Source organism: Onychomys torridus, chromosome 11, assembly GCF_903995425.1.
Source record: "Onychomys torridus chromosome 11, mOncTor1.1, whole genome shotgun sequence".
NCBI lineage: Eukaryota > Metazoa > Chordata > Mammalia > Rodentia > Cricetidae > Onychomys > Onychomys torridus.
In genome coordinates, this window is record NC_050453.1 from 54,822,047 (window position 1) to 54,845,396 (window position 23,350).

The 23,350-nt window shown below is 41.5% G+C and overlaps 1 protein-coding gene across 1 annotated transcript in view; it reads left to right on the forward strand.

The window, feature by feature from the left end:
- The window catches only part of Nek7 (NIMA related kinase 7), a 131,655-nt gene that overhangs the window by 18,140 nt on the left and 90,165 nt on the right, over positions 1-23,350 (forward strand). The gene's annotated exons all lie outside the window — the stretch shown is intronic.

The following is a 23,350-nucleotide window of genomic DNA, read 5'->3' on the forward strand; positions in this document are numbered from 1 at the left end:
CTTAAGATGAAGCTAATTATGGGCTAATTCTTAAGTGACTAGATGTTCATAAAGTTTCTTGAGCACTGAACTGTGACTCTCGGCATACAGGATGCTGATGAACAGAAATAGTTGTACAGGGAAAGAAGGGATTTGGGGACCTGAGGCTGGGCTGGAACTTTCCAGGATGCGGTTGAGTCTTGAACTAAACACAAATTTCTGTGGTCTTGGCAAATGTCTGTATAGTTCTTGAAGCCCTAGCCTTGACCTGTGGCATTTGAAGAGTTTGAGAAAATGTTCATATGCGGATTTCTGTACTTGTTCCTGCCCAGAAGGAGCTTCTGGCACACCCAGCTAATTCCGTGTCCATGAGTGCTTGCACATGCGCACAGCATACAGGACTATGGCTTCTCTTGTTAAATTTCTTATCTGTAATCTGTAATTATTTCCTATTCGCTCTGTGGTAATGTTTTCAGAAATCTCCCGAGGAAAAGTTCCACGAAGTATAAAACAGTGTGTATTTTTGCTGGAAGAATACATACCAACAGAGTTTGTAAACCTTAAAAATCAAGACAGAAGAGCAACTTGAAGATCTTTCTTGTCTCCCTTTTATATGGGTTTCCAGTTCAAAAATAAGCATGCCTTAATATTTAAAAGCCATTATTACATTGTGGAAAAAGTTTATCAGTAACTCAGTTGTGCCATAACTTGTAATATTGATGTTGACATTGTTCCTCTAATTTGTTCTGAATGAATACTGAGACCTGGATGAACTTATGTTTCTTCCTTAGAGTGTGCCCAGGATTGGGTGGACTTTCCCTCTTTTGTCGGATTGCACAGGAGAGATGGGAAAGGCTCTGAGACAGGCCCAGGGGCTTCCTGAGTCTGCTTGGCTTAGGAGTGATGGGGTCAAGGCCAGGGGTAGTATTTTTTGTTGCTATCACTTAACACATCTCCCTTTTTGGATACACTTTCTTGCTGATAATTACGACTTTGTAACCCTTTTAAAATTATTATAATCAAATTACAATCTTATAGGGAGGTAGTCAGATGATAAAGTTGCTTTCGTTTACTTAAGAATCACAAGAATACACATGGAGTATTGTCAAGAAGTTATTTTTTTTAACTTAGAGGAAACAAATTCACAGTTGTAGTATAGTCATTTCCTAAAAATTGAAGTGTGAATTAGTAAATAGGCTTAGAGCTCAGACATTTTCAATGTTGATTTGCACTAGGAAAACTGTGTGTGGAATACTGTGTGAAGCCATGCTCCAAATATACATGCCTAGTGACTGACCTCATTTTAAAGTAAGAAAAATATGGGGAAGTTTGTGCAAGGGGGACAAGTTCTTGCACAGAGGCTACCTGTTTTTCATACTTTGCTCACTTACTTTAACTATATAGTGCTGCCCATGTTTGCTGAGATAACTAATTATAACTTGAAATCCTAGAGCTTTGTGTTAGCTTTAAATACTTTAGAAAAACAAAAACAAGTAGAATTAAAGCAACATTAATTTTTTGTTTGTTTTGTTTTTGGTGAGGTCATCCATGTTTGGTATGCCACTCTAAGCAAATAAAAAATTTTATCCTTCATATCTTACCTTTCAAATTACTCAGTTTTTCTTTTCCACTGAAAAATTTAACTGAGGGGCACCTTTGGAATGACATACACATCGCTTCCAAGGTCATGCTCTGGGTGGTAACTAACCCATGGGCATCCCTAAATCCCCATCTGACTCAGAATGTCAATAAACTCTGAATTTGTGTAATATGAGTTATTATTTATGAAGAAATTACAATTGGGTGAACTTTAGAGACTAGACAGGACGGGAGGCCTCGTCATCCAGTGGAGTCAGTTGATACCGAGGTAACTAAGGCTGGGAGAGGATGGTCAGATGTCTCAGAGAAACCCCTAGTTAGACTTGGTGGAGTCTGTGTCAAGTTCCGCCTTCTTCCCTGTGACTGTTCCTTAGTGAGAATTTCCCGAGTGACATCCAGGGTGCCAGGGAGCTGGACAGCTGCAAATGTGAAGCCAGAAACTCACAAGTTTGTGGGACTCCTCGGTCTCATCCACTGGCTTGCAGTAGAAACAATCGCTGGAATACTTGATGATTTGTTTTGCCCACGGACTAACCCATAATTTACATTTAAAATATAATTTACTACCATTTAAAAGTCAGCCTTTCTGACTCATATTCTTGCTGCCAGGCCCGGGGCACTTGCTTTCAGTCTGTATTATAAATTATTAAGTTATGGGAAAGCAAACGCTTCTTTAAAAATGACAAATTAAAGGGCAAGTGGTTGAAGTAGAAAACTCATTGAACTTTGTCAATTAATCAAAAAATGTTATATTTTAGCATTTATTGGTTTTCTCTTCTAATATAAAAGTGATAAACATGCATTTAAAATGGCTTTGTATATTTAGTATGTTGAACAAATTGTAGGTGGTTAGTATTATTTGTTTTTTGGATCTTTGGCTCTTTTGTGGGGACCCACCACCCAAATAAATCACACAGAGAGGCTTATTCTTAATTATAAATGCCCGGCCTTAGCTTGACTTGTTTCTAGCCAGTTTTCCTTACTTAACTTATCCCGTCTATCTTTTGCCTCTGGGCTTTTCCCATTTTCTTCTGTAAATCTTACTCTTAATCCATGGCTTGCTGTGTAGCTGGGTGACTGTCCCCTGGAGTCCTCCTCCTCCACTTTCTTTTCCCAGATTTCTCCTTCTATTTATCCTCTCTGCCTGCCAGCCCCACCCATTTCTCTCTCCTGCCTCACTGTTGGCCCTTCAGCTCTTTATTAGACCCTCAGGTGTTTTACACGGGCACAGTAGCACAGCTTCACAGAGTTAAACAAATGCAACATAAACAAAAGTAACACACCTTAAAATACTATTCTCCAACAGGTATTCTTTGGTTTATTTCTTTTCACGGACTGAAATAATCAATAGACAACAAGTGGGAAAGGTCAGTAGCAAGTATCAGAATAATTAGCTTCTAGAAAGTTCTGTTTAACAGAGAGTTTTTAACTGAAAGACTGTAAATCCCAGAAGAATTAGAGATGCCTGTAATGGTTGCTCTCAGTTAGGAACTTACTTGTTGACATGCTAATTTCACCAATACATGGTTTCACTAATATTTAGGGGTTTTCTCTTTTGTTCAACTCTTGTATTGAGTAATAAGTAGCCCTATTTTAGCCTGTGTGTCTAGATAGAAAAAGCTGTCTTAATCTGTTAGGCTGTGAGGTTGTCAGGCAACATGGATGTGTATGCATGATAAAAGGGAGACGGGAAGAGAGATGGATTATTTTGTATATCTGCTTTCCTATCATAGACCAATTGCATCAATATTTGAAATTGCTCTTCTGACTCATTCTTGCTGACAGGCTTGGGGCATTTGATTTCAGTACTTATTACCAATAATTAAGTAATCTGAAAGTAGGCATTGCGGGGCTTGTAAATTTATGTTTTGAACATGGCTTCAGTTTTCCAGATTTGGGGAACCGTTAACTGTGTTGTGTCTCATGCTGACTCTGTTTACAGCATTCACAGATGAGTTGAATGAAACGGGAACACTGTTGGTAACCGTCAGTAGCTTATTGTGTTCCCGGAAGGTTAATTGTGGAAAAAGGACTGTGCCAGGCATTCTGGGAGAGTCAGAGGGCTCTACTGCAGACTTTGCTGGTAAGGTCTTCATAATTCCTCTTGGTAGTGCCATTAACGGTATGAAAAAGGCCTAAGTGCCGAGATTCTGCCATAGCATGGGGCTAGCATGGGGTAGTAGAGCAGGTGGGGGTCATTGTCTAAGCCCTCCTGGGACTATGCAGATTCGTCCCTAGCTTTGAGGGGAGCTGTTTCTGTGGATGAAATTAAGATCCCTGAAGCCTAGAAATGGGCCTTTTTTTGGCAATGATAGTTGGGCATGAGACTGATTCATTCTCTTTACAAAGGCCCATGGTGCTATCTGTAGAATGAAAACCCTGCCCTCTGACTGAGACCCAGTCCTAAGGACCACACTGGGTAGCCTCAGGCTTGGTTGATATTCCTTGGCTACCTGTGGGGTGGAGGTTTCTGCAAACTGCTCTTCGAGGTTCTGAGTCTCAGTAGCAGGGCCCTTTGCTGTTTATCTTTTCACTAACATCTGCCTGGTTCACACAAGGAACCAGGAAAAATTCCTCTTGCCTGAATAAGGGTCTGTGGCACATGTCCTCTAAATATTACACTTGATAGCCTTTTGAGTGATGGTAAGGTTAATGATGTCCTATACCTGTGGTAGTCATTTGAAAAGTTTCACTCTGTGCTTCTCTTATTTGAATGCAAGGTGCCATTTACAGATGGTCTTTACCAATATTTTTCAGATCCATTGAGACAAAGCTGGATTACGTAGGCTTTATGTTCCCATCTTCTCAGTAAACATTTGTCTACTGTGCACTCATGGTGATATCAGCATCGGTACCACAGTGTTAGCATGACAAGCTCCAGGTTTTTAATGGCCTCATGTCATTCGGAACTCTAAACGTGGTTCACCAATCACAAAAAAGAAGGGATTTTCTCCCCTTTAGTCTGATTTAATCCTAAACAATGTCCCAAGTGGACATCAGAATATAAGGACCCACCTTGGACATTATGTATAGTGGAGGGACTTAGGCTGTTTAAAAAGTTTGATGCCTACCAAACAATAGCTTTCTTTAAAATGATTTTATAATGAGGATACAGAGATGTGAGAGTTTACAGTTAAAAGTGCATTATTACTGCTATTTAATATTCATTAATTTCTGACAGTGTTCTAAGCAGCATTCAGAGCCCTGACTGGATTTATTGGTCAGTCCTAAGTGATTGAACCTAACGTGTCAGTGATTCAGGCATCACAAATTAGTCATGTAATCGGTTATGACTTTGAATGAGCATCATCTTTTGAAATAAGATATTGTACAGTTTTTTTTCTCTCTTTAGTTAATTGGCTTGATTTACTTCATCAATGTCTAAAGGAGAGACAAATTCTCCTGGCCACTCTTGGAAATTTTGGAATATAGTTTCCATTTAAAATAATCATATTACTTCTATATATTCATTGACCTGACCTGTTTCCCCAGATCTTTTAAAGATCCAGAAGGCATGTAACTAATGGTTAAGTCAAGAATTCTAAATGGAATTCGACTTGTGTCCAAAGCCGTTCTACCGACATTGAAACGTGCAGCACACACAACAGAACCCCCATGATACCCAGGGAAGATGCTAACGGAACCTTAGAACATAACACAGTGCTGGGGAAAGGCCCTTCGCTTTCTGAGAGGTACTGGGAAACTTTATAATGAAGTTGGTGCCTTCAGTGCTGTGTTTCTAAGATCCAAACACACACACACACGTAAGTAGAAGCTTGGTGCGTTATTATAGATCTCCTGGTTTCTGCACATCTGCTTTTAGGTACTGCCCATATTCTGGGTTTTTTGGTTTTGGTTTTTTTTTTTTTTTTTTTTGTCATTGTTGTTTTGTTTTGTTTTCCTTTTTAGAGAAGCCTCATGCTTAGTGGGTCCGTATTTGATTCTTTCTGTCATGATTGAGAATTGCTTTCTTCTGTCGTTGATAAGAGGCCCTAGTCCCCCACCTCCCAACCTGGGCACATACTTGTGCTTTTAAGAAGTGCTGTAGGGCGTGGGGAGATGACTCAATTGGTAAAATGATTGAGGTCTATAATAAAAACTGGTCTATCAGTTGGGGAGACAGGAAGATGAGCAGCCAGTCTAGCTCCATCAGAGAACTCCAGGTTCAGCGAGCGAGCCTGTCTTTAAAAAGATAAGGTGGAAGTCGAGCAATTGACCGAGACACCCGATATTGACCTTTGGTGTCCACTTACAAGTGCATGCACAGGTGTAACCCCTATCCCCTCCAAATAAAAAACAAACAAGAAGTTCTGTCAGTGACTGCCTCCTTTGTACTTGGTGTAAATGTGTGAGAGTAAAAAGTACGTTTTTGCTTCCTGCTTCTCTAGGAGAGCAGAGTGAGTGAGTTCTCCCAAGTCGTAGGTCTTAGTAGAGTGTTTTTGGTAGACATATGCATATGGACTGTGTTTGGACTTGGAGAGTTCAGTATCCAGTTTCTTACAGAGGTCTAATATAAAAACATTAAGAACTTAAGAAATAGTTCTCTAGATGTTGCAGATTGCCAGCCGTGAGCATCCTGTAGTGATGTCCATAGAGTATCCATAGCGAGTATGAGGAAGAGACAGTGTCTCCCTGGGTAATGCTGCCTGGCATCACTGCTTTGTCCCTCCTCTCCTCTTCCTCCCTTACTGCCCATGGTTACTGATACTTATCCACTTTACAGAATCCAGAGTCACTTGGGGGTGATTATGTTAATTGAGGCAAGAAGCTTCACCCACTGGGGGTGGTACCACTTCTCATGAGCTGAGTGAAAAGGAGGGAGCTGGGCAGAGGCATTTCTGCTGTGCTTCTTGCCTATAGATGGACAGACCAGCTGTCCCAGGCTCTTTACTGGGACTTCCAGCAGCGATGAACTGTAAACTGGAACTCTGAGCCTAAGACACCGTTTCTCCATCATGTCTCTTTTTGCCAGTGTGTCATCACAGCAGTGGGGAAAGAAAGGTGGGCACTTGCCATGTGAACTTCTCCTTAACCTTAGAACGCCAGGCAACATCGCTTTCTAATGGAAGGGATTCCTGAAAAATGTTCTCACCACTTGATTGCATGCCCCTGCATGAGTAAAACTTACCACGTTTGTTCTTACCCATCCAGATAATCTTCCTAGCTACATTTCAAATACCCCGAGGGCAGACACCCTGCCAATTTGATCTAGGCTCCCAGTGTCTAGTACTGTGCCTGGCTTACAGTAGGCCCTTACTTGATAATGCTAGTGTTGTAAGGATATAAACACAGAGAGGCTATCACTACCAATGATAACAAGGAATCATAAGCCCCATTCATATAATATCTATATGACACCTGAATTTATGAAGTGCCCAACATTATAAAAGATACACAAATTAAATTGTTCAGTTATCATACTGTGGATCGAAGCTAATTTTAACCTAATATTTCCATGGATTCCTTTAAAAGTAGTTGCAATTGTTTTATTTTTTTAATCTGTCTCAACTATGTGGTCACCACTGCAATAAATGTACTAAGGTGACAGCTAAGGTTTCTTGTTTGTTTGTTTGTTTTTTGTTTTTTTGAGACAGGGTTTCTCTGTGTAGTTTTGGAGCCTGTCCTGGATCTCATTCTATAGACCAGGCTGACCTCAAACTCACAGAGATCCGCCTGGCTCTAGTGCTGGGATTAAAGGTTTGTGCCACCGCTGCTGGGCTCAGCTAAGTTTTATCTGTCTGTCTGTCTGTCTGTCTATCTATCCATCCATCCACCCATCCATTTATCAACCTATCTATCTATCCATCCGTTTTCTATCTACTTATCTATCTATTTTATTAAATGTAGATTTTTTTTTCATAGAATACATCCTGACTATGGTTTTCTGTCCCTCTCCTCCTCCCGGTTCCTCCCCATCTTCCGTTCCATCAAGATTCATCCCCCCCCCCCCACCTCCATTCTCTCTCTCCTTAGAAAACAAACAGGCTTCTAAGGGAGAATAATAAAGTACAATACAATAAGATAAATGAAAACAAACAGAAGGAAAAGAGACCAAGAAAAGGTACAAGAAACAAACACAGACGCAGAGAACTTCTTGTTCTCACTCTCAGGAATCGCATAAAAACATAAAACTCAAGCCATACGTAAGTACAAAGGAGCTGTGGGGGAAAAAAGAAAGGAAGAAAGAAGAAACCCTGACGTGGCATGATGAGGAAGGGACGTCCAAAGGTGCTGGAGTTTGCATTCTGTTGGCCATCCAGTGCGGGCCGTGCAGCCTGTCTTTAACAGTAGTTTGTTTCCCCAGTGAGACTCCCTCGGAGAAAAGTACATTTTCATTTGCAAGTGGTTATCAATTGGAGATGGCTTCTGCATCAGGGATTGAAGCATGTGTCCACTTCTCCTTTCAGCTCTAGGACCCCATCTGGTGCAGACCTGTGCAGACCCTGTGCATGCTGCCTCCGTCTCTGAGTTCCTATGGGTGCTGGTCCACTATGTTTAGAAGGCCTTGTTTCCTTGGTCAAGCCCCCCATCTCCTTTGGCTCTTAAACTCTTTCTGCCTCCTCTTCTGCAGGGTTCTCTGAGCCCTGAGAACCCCGAGGGGGAGGGATTTGATGGAGACATCCCTTTTAGGCTTGAGTCTTCTAAGGTCTCTGACTCTCTGCTTATTATCCTGCGTGTTGTCTGGCAGTGGGTCTCTGTGTTTGTTCCCATCCGCTGCAGGAAGAAGCTAATCTGATTATGACTGAGCAAGGCACTGATTATGAGGATAACAAAATATCAATAGGAGTCATTTTATTGCCTTTTTATTTTTTTGACCTATACATAGTATTTGGTTTTACTCCAGGTCCCTGGCCTGTTTAGGATCAGGTTCTTGGTCACTCAAGCAGGGTCAGGTATAGGTTTCATCGAATGGAGTCAAATCAGATATTGGTTGGTTACTCTCCCAAACTTTGTACCATCATTGCATTAGAGTATCTTACAGGCAGGAGACCATTGTAGGTTGAAGGGTTTTTAGGACAGTTGAGTTGTCCTAACAACCACATTTATGTTTGAAGTCTGATTTTTCCATGCCTTCCGAGCACATTCTCAAGCCAACACCATAGCTGCTTTTGTTTCTTAAAAAACCTCCTGCTGCTGGGGACAGACGCGTCGCCGCTGGTTGCTGTTTCCAGCGTCCTCAACTCTGATGCCTACCGAGCTTGCTGCCATAGCTAGAAAAGGAAGAGCGCTCAAAGACATTTCCCCGTTTGTTTTTCTCATTTGGTTGTTCTTAATTATGCCCAAACTGATTTGAACATTAAAAATATTCTGAAAACTTTCTCACGCTAACGAAAGGACGCCAAGGACAGAGCATGCCCGCAAGCACCACACTGGGAAGTCTAAATTAATGCTTGGGCATGTTTTTCTTGTACTTTTGAAAATCGAGACCACACAGTTACGCTGTGAGATGTCACCTAGAAGAAACAGCCCTAGAAAGCTGTAAATTGTTGCGTTGGATGAGAAAGCAAACACTCCCCACCTAGCATGAATTACAGAATATTTTTCTGCACATTGTGTGGTAGATGTTTAAGTATTAACTACAAGGTGTGGTAGATGTTTAAGTATTAACTACAAGGTGTTGAAGGAATAACATTGGAAAAAGGCACCAAGGAGAAAGGTAAACTTGTTACTTCTGTCAGCAAACCTGAATAAACTATAAATGAGACACATTTTCTATGTATGTGTATGTTGTATGTTTTATTATAAGGAAAGGACTCATTCATTTTGACAGGTGATTGGCTGCTGGTTGTCTTGTGATTAGTTGTCACTTTAGTTTCCCGATGTTGTATTAGCGGGCACATAGTGAAATACTACAGAAGGGCAGTTGACCAATCATGCCATAGTGTGTGGAGAGGTTAGAGGCCACCTGTGTAGGAGTCAGTTCTTTCCTACTGCCACAGGCACAGCAGGGATCAGACTCACCTTGTCTGGCTTGGCAGCAAGCACCTTCACATGCTCAGCCATCTTTCTGACCTCACGGATCATTTTCTCTGTGACGATGGATAGACAGACAGAATGGGCTTTAGACAATGGCTTGGTGCTGTGACCCCTCACTGCCTGGACCAGCTGTGTTCTTATGTCTTCTTTCTAATGATGACCATTTTACTTAAATTGAAATCAGGTGATACAAGGACACACTGAGTGCCTGAAATGTTTGGCAAAATAATTTAAATCTTGTGAAGTAAATATTCAGGATTGTTGACCTTGTTTTTACTATGGTAACTTCCTTTAAGGCTTTGTAACTCCTGGAGACTGTATACAGAATCCAGTGTTGTGTTTCTGTGGTGTTTTGTGAGTTACTGTGCCAGGAAGAAGGATTAATATACTTTCAGAAGCCAACAGAAGAAACAAGCCGGCTGGAGATAGATGTGGGGCCAGAGCAAGACAGTTTATGACAGTAGAACCAATAGCAGGAGTATCACTTTGCTTCTCTGGCCCTCTAGTCGCATCAAGAGATGAGATACACCTGGCCTGGATAGCTGGGTATTTCCAGGGAGTTGGTCAGAGCTGAAGAACCCAAGGCCGAGAGCTTGATGATGCCTTTTTGAAGTGATGTTTGTCACACCAGCAGCAGGTTTCTCACAGTAGAAACCAAGTTTCTGTGGCCGACATTTACATATTGGTATTGAGCTACAGAAATGGCTCAAGGGTACCAGAGAGATTGGCAGCGAGCATGTACAAGGATGCTTGCGATGGGGGACCATGACGGCTTTTGCCAATGGTCTACTCTTCACCCATGCATAGTTCCCCATACTACCCCATCAATAGCTTGGACTAGGTGTACTGTCAGGTGCTAAGGTCAAATTCTTTTAATTTACTTCATAGAGTACATTGCGAAGCCTATTACCAATAAAAAGAGGTCAGATGGTAGTACCAGGTCAGCCATGGTCCTTAGGATTCTGGACTCAGCAAACCGAAGTAACGGTCCCAAGAGCACAGCACCCTTTATATCAGATAGTTCTTTAGAGTCCTTTCTTATGTGCCGTGTCAATTCTTATCTGACCAGTGCTATTATTCGTACCTCTTCCGTTAAGCCAGGATGTAGCTTACGGCTGGTTATTACCCATGCAATTTGTGCAAGGGGGTTTCGATCCTCCAAGGTGAGGATCTGTTTCTCGCTATTTGCTCTGGGGCATGAGCCCCATTGGCACAGAAAAATACTTTCAGTTCTGTAGGAAACAAAAGCCTTGTTTCCTCTAAGAATATGGCCTAGCTGTTTTTAATACCCAAGTAGTTCATCTCAGTGTCAGGGTGCTGTTTAGGAGGTAGGGGCTGGAAGGTAATTTTTCCATACTGTCTCAGGGTTGCCTGTGTAGCACTGAAGAATTTGACTTGGATAGGTTGTTACTATAACTTGTCGGGATTGGTGAGCTACCTTTGGTCTATCAAATGAATCAGCATTGCTCTAAAACCTCCACCTATTGGTGGATTTAGAGCTCCCCCATCTGGATCTTGGGTCTTCAGGGGTCCTCTCTCGGCTCTGCCTTGTAGGTGTGACAGTTACTGAAACCTCAAAGGGGGTGGTATTTCCAGGTCAACGCTGGAACGGCTACACACTACATCCACCTGTTCTTTGAGTCTATGGATCAGCATGCTATCACTGGTGTAGTGGGGTCAAGACACTCCTGAGGGGAATTGTTCTGCAGCTCAGAATCTGGGCATATAGCAGAAGTCAGGTGTAGCTGTGGTTAGTCCGGAAGCCTGTCCTGGAAACTGCAGCCACTTGAAGATAACTGACTTTGACCTTCTGGTACCCAAAGGACTGAGAAATGGCTACTAGAAATATTCAAGGTGGCACAGTGGGTGTTCCTTGCTGGTGTGGTTGGTTCATTCTCATGCCAGTGTTTGGAGCAGCATAGCACTAAGCAGGAACAGAATTCGGTGGGTGCACATCCACTGCAGGATGCTGGCGCCTTTAGTTCCCTGGCCACTGCAGTGACCTGAGTCAAATGCTGCATGTCTCTGTATTTCTCAGTGTGTATATGTCCTAAACCATGCATGTGTTTTGTCTCTTGGAATCCTGTGCTGGTTTTTATGTTTTGCTCGGAGAGGAGACTGTCTAGCCTGTTATGTGTCCCACCATTGCCTTTCTACAAGTAATTTTTTCCCTCCAAGTTCATAAACCACTCTGTGGACTAGTGAGTGTTCATGGTACACACAGATCAGACATTCCGTCCTACGTTTACATTCAGAAGTGGACGCAGCAAAGCAGTGTGCGGTAAGGGTTCAGGTGGCCCCATTTACGCCGTTCCCAGCAACCCTTGTTCTTTTTTGTCCATTCCCAAGTCCTGACAATCAAATGTGTTCCTTTTTCCCTTCAAGAAAAACTGGGAAGATAACCCAGTGAGAATCAGGATCCAGAAGAGCCGTACAGTCTGGCTCTGCCCTCTCTGCCCTTTCTTCCTGCAGCCTTTGTGCATGAGGAGGCTTTGGTCCCCTCTTTGGGCTCCTTTCTCTTTAAAGTGGTGGCCCTCAACCTGTGCGCCAAGACCCCCTTTGGAGATGAAGGGCACATTCACAGAGGTTGCCTAGGATCATCAGAAAACATAGAATTTACATTATGATTCATAACAGTAGCAAAATGACAGTTATGAAGTAGCAATGAAAATAATTTTATGGTTGGAGGGGGTGGTCACCACAACATGAGGAACTGTATTAAAGGGTGGCAGCATTAGGAGGATTGAGAACCACTGCTTTAAAGGCTAGCAAATCAGGGTGCAAAGGCCAGAGTTAGGTAGTGGAGATCCCTAACAAACAATGAATTCTAAAATTGCCACCCTGCTTAGTTTGTCCATAGAGATGGGCTGATTCCCAATCTCCAGTTCTCTAGAGGCACATTTGGTTTCAACTGTTCAGCTTTGGTTTCAGCTAGCTGCTTGCTTTGAGGCTTCCTTCCTTCAATTCTGAGATCACGTTTCTTTGGTGGCAGTCACCCTCACCTTTCTTGGGAACCCATGTTTAGAAACCATATTCACGTTGCCTCTGCTCGGGCCTTTTGGAAGATACTCCAGTGAAGTCATTGTTCGTCTTAGCATACTGCGTGGTGCACCTCCCTCCCCCACCGGGGAAGAAGGCAGACTTCACTCAGAATGCCGTGAGTAACAGGATTCAAAAGGAAGTGACTGTTTAGCACATTGGTTTGCCACACTTCCATAGGTGACAGAAGTTTCTGGGTAGATCATGGTAGCAGCTGTACATGTTACATGTACAAGTACAGCAGGCAGCTGGAGAACTGGCCTCCCATGTGCTGGTGCCGTCACCCATAAGGGCTTGGCTGGTAGCTGTGCTCGCAGTGAGTTCGGTTCCAGTTGAGGAATACAGGGTTCAACACTCGCCCCCACTTGTAGAAAGCACCAAGCAAACCTGTCATCCCCCTCCTTGGGGTGAACATTGCAATGATGCTATCCTGTAGTCCCTAGTTTCCATTAGCAGTTATCAGAAAGGGTCCGGGGGACAGGGAGTTAGACTTTGGAGTTTGGCATCCTCCATGAGGCCTTTACCAGGGCATTTGGCTCTCCTGATTCTATTAATAATATAAACACCTAAAATATACTAGGCATTTTTTCAAACAACGAATAGGAAGTAGTATGGTAATCTCATACTGCAATTGAATTCTGCTCTCCGTGGTAATAAAACACTTCACAGTGTATGTTACTGAGTTGCTGACTGCTTGGGGAAGTGGGTCAGGACTTTGTGTCATCCTCTGTATTTTGTGGAGAAGGAAGTTGGTACATTTTGAGAGGTGAAGTGGCACATGTTGCAGGTCCGACCTGGATGTGATGGGACAGACCTGGTACTGTTTGCTTCTAGTACCCGGACCCCAAGGGGCTTGACTGAGGAGGAGAGGTTTGAGTAACGGCTGTGAGATATTAAGAATTACAGTACAAGCCGGGTGCTGGTGGCGCACGCCTGTAATCCCAGCACTCGGGAGGCAGAGCCAGGTGGATCTCTGTGAGTTTGAGGCCAGCCTGGTCTACAGAGCGAGTTCAAGGACAGCCAAGGCTACTAAAGAAACCCTGTGTCGAAAAACCAAAAACCAAAAACCAAAAACCAAAAACCAAAAAATGAAGAAGAAAAAAAAGAAAGAAAGGAAGAAAAGAAAAGAATTGCAGTACAATTATCACTCTCTGGAGATTTCAAAATCCTATTAGCAACTTGCCCAGAAAAGATATTGTTAATGTTTTATTCCATTCCTATGTAGCTTACTACACAGTCTGAATATAAGCTTGAACTAAGAATTTACTGTTCTTAGTGTCAAACAGGAAAAGAGCATGGGAAATGAGTTCAAATAGCTCTTTGACTTCTGTTCAGTTTTTCTGCCAAAGCCCAGTTGTGTGTGATGGATGATGCCGTAGTTTGACAGTTACACTCAGAACAATGCTAAGCTGAGAAGAGGACATTTGGAATGTCCACGTTGAAAAGACTAAGGATCGTCCCGAACTCTATGTGAACAGCAAGTCGGGAACATCACAGTGGTCAGGCTACTATTAGGTCAGACGCTCCCTTATTAATCTTTCTTTTGGTATTTATGACTTTGGATTGAAAATTCTCCCCAGGGCACAATTTGCATATAGTTTCTCAGCCTGGGAACAAACATCTCATGGCCCGCATAAACAGCTCTTTAAACATTCTGACTTTTAAGATGAAGGCAGTTTGTTTTCTGAAGTATGAGTTATTTGGGCCTAGTAACTTAAAGCGATTTCAGTCCTCTGTAGCAGTATTATCTGTAGTATTATACCCAAAAAAGCTTTTGTAACCTCAGATGATAAACTTTAAAAATGTGGAAGCTGTAATTATTATAAATTAAAGCAGCATAATTGCTTTCAAGAAATGCTTAGATTTCAGTGAAGAATGTGTGTACTGACTTAGAAGTGGTTAAATAACTTACCTTGTATTACTATATAAACAAATGCTTATTTAAGATGCAATACTTTGAAAACACTTCCTATTTGTAATTTTGTAATTTCCCCAAATGCTTACATTTTATTTGAAAATGAGTCAGATGAAAATATTAGTTTATTTTAAGTTTGTGTTCCTGGATATATGTAAAAAAATACTTATACATTTTTCTTGGTTCCTAACACATTCCCAAGGTTTTTTATATATACATATGATATATACATATATATATACGTGTATATATATGTATATATCTATATATATAGATTTAATTTGGCTTTGAAATTGAACTTGAATAAGAGCTAGTATTTCTTTTGTTTGAAAAAGAGCATTTTACTAATGTAACGTACTTACGTAAGAAAGTTTTCCAGGGATATGGGGTATTTCTTTTAATAAAGCATATCTGCATATTTTCCTCTTACTGCTCCTGTTGTTAGAAGACACTTTTCTCCTATTTAGGCCTTGATAAAACGAAGGCAAAGTTCATCTCACTGTTGGAAATGCTTAAGACTCTTCTTTCCTGTTCTTGGAAAACTGTAGCTTCATGTTTGTTCGTTCATTCTAAGTCTAAGTGCTTCTGAGGAGCTTCCAGGAGTGTCCTTGTTTATAGACTAACATCGCCACTGCTGTATCTAAAGGCCAGGGAAGGGTGGCGTAGCTTTTTCAGTGCAGTGCTCTGATGCACAAGCTGTACCAGAGAGAAGAGTTCCTGCATGACTTGTCTTCTTGATTCGACTGTGTGGACGCCGTGTACTAATAATTTGGAGTAAACTTGCTTCATGGAAAAGTTATTCAGCTTGATACTTTGGAGAAAGACCTAGCTTCTAATCTTGCTTCCCGCATTTACCAGCTGTGTGTGACATTTGTTTGGAGCATATTGACCTTCAGATAGCATCAGTGGCTAACTACAGAATGCGTTTTTTTTTTCAGACAGCTAGAAATCTGGAGTCAGGAGCTGCTGAGTGTCTCCTTTCCGACTGTCAGTGACAGTGTTCACCTAGGTCAGAAGTGGCTTTTTTTTTTCTCACAAAAAAGGCAAGTGCCTGCTTCATCTTGAAGCATCCCATCAACTCTGTGTGGGAAGAGAGGTAAAGCTTTAATCAGGATAAGAGAGGTTTGCTTATGTCTCGACAGTTGCAGACTACATGGTCCATTGTAGCTGTAGCAGACAGTAGGCAAGCAACGGATTCTTCACTGTCTGTGTTGGAGACACCATGTAGGTTGGTCTACAGACAGGGTGTACTACAGTGAAGGGTGCTGTGGGTAACTTGAGCAAGCCTTTTGGGGGATAGTAAATGAACCCTTAGGTCTAGGAGAGGGTATGAACTTATTTTTTCTTTTCTGCTGAATATTTTTTTAGTACCCAAGATAATGTTTGAGTTACAGTTGATCAATGAAGAAATGCATGAAGACTGTTATGAGAGTTACATGACTAATACATAAGTCATTTGCCCATACTAATTCATAAAGGTATTAGCTTGGCTTTACTTTTAGTTTATGCAGTGATTAAATACACTGATATATCAGGCAGGTGTTGAGGAGGTTCTGTACTTGAGTTCATTTTGAGGAGGTTCTGTAGTTGAGTTAATTTTTCATATTGGATCTCTCCCAATTGATATGTTTAATAAAGGATAATTATTGTGTCAATTGGCTAGATAGGTACATATATAAATACCAATATGACAGTATGCCTTTGAAGTTTCTTTTTCTTTGGAAATATAAATTGAATATAATTGTTTTTAAAAAAGTTATTGAAGAGGCCTGGAGAGATGACTCAGCTGTTAAGAGCACTGGCTGTTCTTTCAGAGGACTCCTCTCGATTCCCAGCACCTGTACTGTGGCTCACAACTGTCAGTAACTCTAATCCCAGGGAACCCAATGCTGTCTATTTCGTGGGCACCAGGCATGCATGAGGTGCACATACATACATGGAAACAAAATACCCATACACACAAGATCATTTTAAAAGTTATTGAAGTATTAGCATATAAACCACTCTAGTGTATTTAAGTGACCAACTCAATACATTTATGTAAAGCAAGCGTACCCGTGTAACTGCCAAGCTGGTGGGTGTGTAGATCATTGCTTGGCTGTTCCTTGGGCCTTCTTTGGGTCATAACCACCTTCCTTTGATACTAGTTATTGGTCTGATAGCCAGGAAGACTGGGGTAGTCATGTGACGTAGAAGCTTGGTGTCATCATCAGTGAAAGGAGGGGGAGCCTCTTCTGCAGGCTCACAGGGTTTTAAATGATTTAGAGTTTCAGGATTTTCAGGCTTCCTGATGCAAACATTTCCGAGGGTCCTCTTGATTATTCCTAATTGGAATCTTAACCTTGTCAGGTTCGTGATGATTAGTGGTAATTGTTAATGTGGTACAGTCTAGGATTGCCTGGTCAACATTAATTGAGGTGGGAAGACTTTCTCACTGTGGGTGGCACCATTCCCTAGGCAGGAGATCCTGGACTTGCCCATAAGAGTAGCAAGGGAGCTCGAGCAGAAGGGTGTGTGCATTCATTGTCTGCTTCTGACATCAGATGTAAAATACTCAGCTGCGTTGAGCTTCTGACACCTTGATTCTCAGTGATGATGGAACTGTTATGATGGAACCTGAAACTGAGCCAAAAGAACTGAGCCTCGTCTTCCTTAAGTTGCCTTTGTCAATGTGTTTTTTATCACAGCAACAGAAAAAGAAACCAAGACACCTATGTGTGTGTTGAGTTTTTTTTTTTCAACCCCTTGCTCATATACTGCCCTAAAATTTAAGTTCTGGACCTGATCCTTGGGTTTTCCTGATTTCTGACAACAGAAAATGAGTCCCTCTTCTGTGTTCTTTAGAGGTTCCATTTTCTTTTGCATGATCTTAAATTGTTTTCTGTTTTTTCATAGGAAAAATTCCCGCTGAATTATGTTCCTCATCAATAGCTGATAGCCCTTATAATTACTACTTCTCAGGCTCTCTTTCAGCTCCCAATGAATTTCCATTGTTTGGTATCCTGTCCACTGGTAAATATTGTAACAGTTTGCTGTGTCTTAGTTTGGTTTCTGTGACTGTGATAAAATACTTATCCAAACCAGTTTAGGGAAGAAAGGGTTCCTTTTAGCTCACAATTGCAGGTAACATGTTGGGGAAGTCATGACAGCAGAAACATGGAGCAGAGAGAGTCAACATCCAGAGTCCAGAGCAGAGAGCAGTGAATGAATGAATGCTTGAGATCAGCGTTCTTTCTCTGATCTTAAACAGTCCAGGATCCCTTGCCTAGGTAATGCTCTTCCTATCTCTATTAACACAATCAAGATAATCCCCCAAAGACATGCCCACAGGCCAACCTGATCTAAATAATCCCTCTCTAAAAGTCTTCCCAGGTGACTGTAGATTATGTCAGGTGACAATATGATGACACTTTGCTTCTCCTTTGGCAGTCTTATCAATATTTTGACTGCCATCAATGATTGGGTCTCTTAATGCCAACTGGTGATTTAGCCGCGAACTCCCATCTTTTGAGTCTGTAGTTTAGGTCACTTTTAGCAGCATCTCAAATAGGCTAAATTTCCCTAGTCACCCACTCTGAAATGGAGATTTCCATTCATAGTGTTCATTGCACAACACTTTTGGGAAGGAAGAAAGCAGGGTGAGGCAGAAGAACCTGAACTGCTGTGTGGTTGCAACAGAGGTCTCAGCCAGCCAGTGGGGGCATTCTGGAGCTAGACCAGCTCTTCAAGATCATCTTAGGTTGATGCAAGCAGCCAGGACCTGTGTACCCTCACAAGGAATAGTCATTGGATGCAGTTGTCGTGACAGGGACTCAGGTGTGAGTGCTCAGCAGCATCTTCCCCTGCACGGTGGGAAGTGAGTCTCTCATCTCTGATGCCTGGAAGCTGACTTTCGGAGTTTACCGCTGTTAGGTAGGTTCTTCTATGAGGTTAGCTCTTCTCTCTATATTGATATTTGGTTTTGATGTTCTTTTTCTTCATTTTCTAATTATTGCTGATTTTTTTAGCACCCCACCTCACTCCAGCTCTTAATTGTAGAATTGTCTTTCTTTTTATTTTTTTGTTTGCTTATTTGTTTTGCTTTATATATTCTTACTGTATTACTCATATTTAGAGTTGTGGTATATTTTTGAAGTAGCCTTTTTACTTTTATGAACTATTTCTCTTTATTTTTAATTTTCTTTTACAAATTCTAGCAGCTCCTTTGTCTATGAAATTACATTAATTTTCCCTAGGCCAGTGTCCACATTGTGTTTCTCTTTAACTTTTAGAGACTTTTGGGTTTTAATATGTAAGACTTGTTTTACCAACTTAGAATTACCAAATGTAACGCCATGTCCTTTTTCCTGGAGTCTTTGGTTCACTACATTTTATACCACTGCTGATCCATTTGACTTGAATCTGACTTTGTATTTCTTTTCCATTGTTCAACTATCCTCCATTCCTTTCTGTTTCTCAGACCTTTAAAATCAACTCATTTTTGTATGCCCTCCCCCTTTATTCCTTGCTGGTTGTGTGTCTCTTCTTGTTCTGTTACTTTACAGCCTAGAGATTTCAATACATTTTTGCCCGTTTAGAGCCAGTGTTAAATTTGGACCTTTTAGTGGGCAGTAACCTTGCTCTTTTAAAAAGTATATTTTTTTAAAAAAAATTTGAGATTATTATTCATTTTGTCCTTCCCTTTCCTAACTCTAGGCACGCCCGTGTACTGTCCCTCACGCTTTCTTTCAAGTTCATGGCCTCTCTGTCTTTAATTATTGGGGTGTGTGTGTGTGTGTGTGTGTGTGTGTGTGTGTGTGTGTGTGTATGTTTGTTCCTAAGTATGTAAGTACAGCCTCTTCAGTCCAGTTGGTGTGCTCTTCTCTGGGGAAGACCATTGATTCCTCTCTCAGCATTCCTTAGTTGCCTGTAGCTCTTTGTCTGGGATTGAGGCTTCTTTCCCTCTTGACATTCATCTAGTTTATAGAAGCTATTACTCTATAATTAAAGTATGTTTCTGATTATAAAATCTAATTTTTTGGTGGAGCTATTCCCCTTGCCCCATACATCTCATTTATTTATTTATTTATTTATTTATTTATTTATTCATTCATTCATTCATTCATTCATTCATTCATTCAATTCCAGGCATTGTACATGAAAACATATGGAGGCTTTAGATAATATATCCACTTAAAGACCAGCAAGACCAGAGTCAGTTTTTTTTTTTTTTTTTGTTCTAGCGGAGGTACCATTGTTCACTTTGACCAAAAGAGGGTTAGTCTGCCACTGGGGTCTTCAGGGAGCAGCTACAGTATTTACCCAGACTGCACATTGGTGGCCAGACATATTCTGGCTGTGTCTTCTGTACCATGAGCCTGTGACAGTCTCTCTTTTGGGCCCATTAGCAGCTGTGTTCTCTCTGGCTCCTTGGACTGCTTGAGATAGCAGGCTTGACCATGCCTCTACTCTGGAGAAGTTTTTGTTGATTTCACTGCGCTTGGTTGAGTTCCAGGGAATTTTGGGCAGAGAGAAATTCTTGTAGTGTATAAGACATGAAATACTGTTTTTAATTCCTTTATTTGTGGACTTCTTAGAGTTGCTTTTCTGTGTGTTGGAGTGAGGAGGGGATAGATAATAAGTATAAAAGAGAAAATCCTACCAGAGATTTTTATTTCATAGTTCATACCTAAATTTCTAAAGTCGTTAGATGACCATAACATATTTCAGCTTTGCTCTAGTGTAAATTGAGGAGGTTTGTATTTTGTTCTTATAGACTTGTTTTCTTATTAATTCTTTATTTTTGTTACCGTTCCTTTAAATGTCATCAATGACGGCTTCATTGTGGTGGAAATGAGCAGTTGCAAAGAGATCATGTTATAGCCATAAAGCTTAAAATGTTTACTACATGACTCTTTTTAGGAAAACTTTGCTTCTCTCTGTTTTAAATCACAGAGTGATTTAATTATTTTTTATAGGATTCATGTTTAATATTCTAAGGACCTGGTCATAGATTGATAAATATATCTTCTCTCCTTTTTTCCCTTCATGTTTTAAAAAATGGCTCATTTGTTCTCATTCCCTTCTCTCTCTGGAAACTGATCCTGTTGATAATCTACTAGTACAGAAAACAGAGAGAGACACACTCAGGGTTTCTGCTCTGGAGAGTGAAGTGTAGCTAAAGAGTGCAAGTGAAGAGGTGTGTCATCTCACTCAGGGCTGTATAAGAGAGACACTAGGTCGTGATCAAACTACTGCGTATGTCGAGGTTAGTATGAGATATGAACTTCATTGAAAGCTGTCGCGTTGGGGAGCCCTTTGCTCAGCAAATGTCTTTAATACAAGCATGTGGCCATCAGAGCACTGTAGGTCGGATTTAGCACCAAGCTAAGGTTTCATGTCTGAGGACAAGTTATTACAATCATTCATCTTAGGGCATCTGGTCTGCTGACTCTTTTTGGCTGTACCTAAAAAGTCAGAGGTACTTTGCCACGTCTGTTTCCAAACCAGAAATAACTCAGACGTAGGCTCAGCCTCGCTAGAGTTCCACATTAGTTCCACTGGCTTAGGATTTGAATGCTCACAGCCATCAATCATCATATTAAAGTTTTAATGCTGTTGTAGGTGTTGTCAGGAATCTGGGGGGAAAAAAAAATCAGTGTGACCCAGTCTTTGTTCAGGAGGCGGACTGGCGAGGCTTGGCATTCTCATCACTTCAGCAGTCCCCTGTCAATCACCACGGAACTTGCCTGAGATCCAGTGTGGAAACTCATTACTGCAGAAGGTGTTATTTTTGGGCTGGGAGCAGATGACAGTAGCACCTATGTAATGCTGTGTGCACAACTTCCCAGGCAGGTGCTGTTCGGCTTCCAGGCTCTCCTCCTTGTCCTGTTACCCTATTGCCAAAAGCCACAACAGTGACCAAGCTCACCGTGCTCTTTGTGGAATCCCTGTAGACAGGGTCAGGGAAATACAAGAAAACAGTGCTTTGTTGGGAAAAGGCCTCGTTGATGCGTCTTTTTAGAAGCTGGATTTGACATTTGAATGACTGGTTCTTTAGAGTGAGATCAGATCTTTAATACATTTTCCTGAATTCTCACGTGGCATTTGTAACCATTCCTCTCATTTGCCAGTAATTCCTAAAGTCTATTAGTCTTTGTTGATTGGATTGGATTGGTAGGCATTATAGGAGGCTGAGAGAGAAGATAACCAAACTCTTTTTAGCTTCTGAAACACTGTGCTTCACTTGTCAATACCTTATTACAGGTATTTTTGCTTAAAGTAGTCTCTCAAGCCTGTTCCTCCAAACTGTCTTCCTCGGCGAATCTTCAGCAATACTGAAGTGTTTCCTTGAACTTGTTTGCTTTTAGAAAAACATGTTGTACAATGAAGAAAATGAAGTCACTGAGTGAATCACTAAAGTCCTTGCTGTGCAAGCATGAGGACTTGTGTTCGGTTATCAGTAAAACAAGCAAGGGGACTGGAGAGATGGCTCAGCTGTTGAGAGCACTGGCTATTCTTCCAGAGGTCCTGAGTTCAATTCCCAGCAATCACATGAAGGCTCACAACCATCTGTAATGAGATCTGGTGCCCTTTTCTGGCCTGCAGACAGAATACTGTATACATAATAAGGAGAGACCCAGTCTCAAAGAAAAGCCCCCAAACCAAGTTGGATAGGATCTGAGGAATGACACCTGACCTAGTCTTGCCTTCATGTACAATAGTGTGTGTGTGTGTGCATGTGTGCATGCATGAGCACATGTGCGTGTGTATGCACACACACACACACACTTTCTCTCTCTCTCTCTCTCTCTCTCTCTCTCTCTCTCACTCTCTCACTCTCTCACTTTCAAGAAGTTGAACAGATTGTTTACAGTGTAAATGCTTTAAGATTCATGCCCCAGGTTCCAGGAATAAGCTTTATCTTTACTACTCTTAGTAAAGTTTGAGGATCAGTACATTGTAAAAATACTTACGATCTCAGATCTAGGAGAAATAATGTTACCTTTACCAAAGAAGAGAAGGTGACTCTGTCTTGACACATGCTATTTAGGGCTCGTGGCTCATGCCCGTTTGTTTAATAGGGATTGTGAGGAATAAGTAATGTCACATACACTTGTGACATTAAGTGGACACTCCTTAACCAGTAAAGAAGTAGGTTGGGAAGCATACGACAGAGCCCACAGAAATGACAGGAGAAAAAGCTAGTCCAAACAGGGCCTTCCTAATACTTGGGACTCAGAAATTCTAAGACGTCAGTTTGGCCTGTTGTGGAGAAGGCCGGATGCTGACGTCTTTGGGCTCTCTGTGATTGCCTTCAGCGTTCTTATTTTCTCCTGTGAGGCCCTGTTCTGGAAAGCAGTGTTTGGATAGTTTGGTGACATGAGGGATAGGTCTAAGCATGGGAACATGCACAGTCCTGTCTTTTGCTGAACTCTGATCCTGTGTGCACGTCACATCTCTTAAGCTGGCCAACGTGCTCGATTTTATTTTTAAAAGTTCAGTAGCTTAAATGGGCGGGTTTGTTATTTGGAAGTCGAATCCAGATCCAGACATTTCATTTATAGACAGGATCAAAAATGCCAAGTCCAAATATTGCACTTTGGGGACTAAATCAGATTTTATATGGATTTGAACTAGTGGTTGACTCTCACTATTATAAAACAGAGTGAAGAGGTAGTTCACGAGGCATTTGTGTGCCTATGAAAGAGATGTGTGTGTTCTTCCCAATTCTCCTTCTTTTAAAATGAAACAACGAACGTTAACAGCAACCACATGATGTCCCGAGGACAGCCCAGGCTCCTGCCTGCCTCCGGCCTGGTTTCCTCTTGCCTGTCTTCCGCTACATCATTCCGCAGTGTC